Source organism: Fukomys damarensis, unplaced genomic scaffold (assembly GCF_012274545.1).
Source record: "Fukomys damarensis isolate Sample0158 unplaced genomic scaffold, DMR_v1.0_HiC HiC_scaffold_33, whole genome shotgun sequence".
Lineage (NCBI taxonomy): Eukaryota > Metazoa > Chordata > Mammalia > Rodentia > Bathyergidae > Fukomys > Fukomys damarensis.
The window spans coordinates 1,844,016-1,846,438 of record NW_022900945.1 but is presented as its reverse complement, the minus strand read 5'-3'; positions in this window follow the sequence as shown (position 1 = coordinate 1,846,438).

Below are 2,423 nucleotides of genomic sequence, written 5' to 3'. Positions count from 1 at the left end.
GGGACACAGAAGGACACCCTGAGAGTGCCACTTTCAGCTCAGTGTGTAGCTGAACCCCAGTGAGCCATGCTGAAGCTGGAGGCCTCTGTTCAAGACACGGCAGGAGCAGCTCCTGTGGAAGTAGCTCTGAACGGTGGCTTCTAAGCTCACCCAGACTGGATTGGGCTCCTGGTCCCAAGATCCGCTCCATTCCAGACAGGGCCCCAAGGGAGCCTGCCCTGCCATAGGCCTGTGGGCCACAGAGTCCTGCGTGTCCTGTTCCTCCAATGCCCCGCTCAACAGAGGACAAAGAACCGACTTACTGAGACTCCCAGGAAGGAGGCGCATGTCGATAGTGCATGTTCCCAAGCATTGTCCATCAGGGCGGCTTCTCCAAGTCTCGAGGAAGCCTCAGAAGCCTTCTTCTCCGCTCTGTGATCCCTGCTCTAGTTCGGGCCATTGCTTATCCAGATCCCCTCCAGGCCTCCACCTCAGTCACCCTCTGCCGAGCACACAGTCACTCCCAGAAAGCACAAATACCAGAGTCTGCTTCTCCTCTGTCACAGCTCCCGCTGACCACAGGAAACAGCACCAGCTCTTAATGCTGTAGTAAAGCCCTGTGGCCACATTCTGGGACTTTACACAAATGCCACAGTGCCCTTACACATGCATGCATGCATGTGGACATTCATGGGTGTGTGCATGCGTGCACACACACACACACACACACACACACACACACACACACACACACACACACACGTCATGCCGCAGGGACACCAACTCTGCGCACGCAGCACGTGGTGACACTTCTTTGTGGGTTTCCTATATTGTCCCGTGTCCCTGAGATGCTTCCACTCTCTCCGGGTCCCCTGCAGACTGGAGAAACTGCTCAGGTTTCCACGCAACACCGGTTGGCATGGGCATGGCCTCTGACGAAGCCTTTTCTCTTCGTCCTCAGCCCACACCAGCAAGCGTGGTAGTCCTGCCTTCCTGTTTGCTACTCTGTGGCTCTGTCCATGATGCCGTTACAGCATTCATTGAACCACACTGAAGCGCAACTGTCCCCACGTCGTCAGCATTGTTCCCGGGCTCCAGTCTCTCTCATCTACAGTGACCTCTCGGAGGCCGTCAAGGGACCTCGGGAACACGACTGCCTGCGCGCTGTGTACGGGACTTTGTCATACAGCACACAAGGACGCCAAGTTCTAGTGCGGGAATCAAAGTCAAACTCTCGGGATTGCTCAGTAATTCTAAGTTAAAAGGGTCCCAAGGCTAAGTAAGGAAAAAGGCTTAGAGGGGGCAAAGGGGAAATTTCGGCACATAATTTCCACCATCCTTCCCGCTTGTGTCTTGAAAAGCTTTGATGAGGAAGCTGGTCCCAAAGAACACCAGGCCTCGAGTCTTGGTCTCGCTCGATACACTTACCACTTGCTCAGGGTCTACAAAGCATGTCGCAGCGCCAGGATAACCCAAAGGGGATATACTGAAAATAAGAAAATAGTCTTACTCTACAGGATTAATAAGCGACCAATAGGGAGAATACCACGGTTCAGCGTTCCTTCACGTTATGCACTCTGAGAACTTTATAATCGGAGTGAAGAGATGGTTTGCACTTATTATTATGTGCTGGAACCATTCTGAGCACGATTCAAAAAGTTTTTATTGAGGTCTAATATGTTATAGACATATAAGTCTTCTCCATGCTAAGGATTCGATAGTAAACAAAATACAAAAAAACCTCTGCTTTCTAGGACTTTACATTTTGCAGAGAAAAACACAACAAAGAAGCAAACAAACCAAACAGAACTCTAGATGCTGCTAAGTGCAACGGAGAGGTGGGAAGCACAATGAAGACGAGCCCCGGGACAGCTGAGGGGCAGCAGGCTGGCAGCTCTCACCCGGATCCTGCAGCCCAGCCAAGGCACTGACGACCGGTCGGGCAAAGGTGCCCTGGGCTTTGTCTGGGCGGGAGAACAGGGGAACTGTCGCTAACTGAGCCGGAAGACTGGCAGAGGCAGAGGAATCGGAGTTGGGTGCTAGGTTTGAGAGGCTCCCAGCATCCTCCCGGCAGGGCAGTGCAAGTGGCCAGGGCAGAGGCTGCGCTGGAGTCAAGAGCTCAGGAGGAGCCGCTGCAAGGCGACGTTTAAAGTGCCGAAGAGGGAGGAAGTCAGCCTGGAGAAGAAATACAGTCGGGAGGACAGACGGCGCGCTAGATCGAGGATGCGCCAGCATTACAGACTGGCGATGCGGCAGGAAATTGAGGAGGCGGGAAGAGCAGGCAGGACAGCAAGGTGCCCTGCACAGCTCGGGACAGGTAGGGTAAATGGCGCCACAGACGGGCAAGCAAAAAACTAAGAACTGATCTTCGCACTTAACCACAGACGCGAGAAGCAGGGCGACCCGCGCGACAGTCTCTGCTGAGGCCCGGACATCCCACGTGA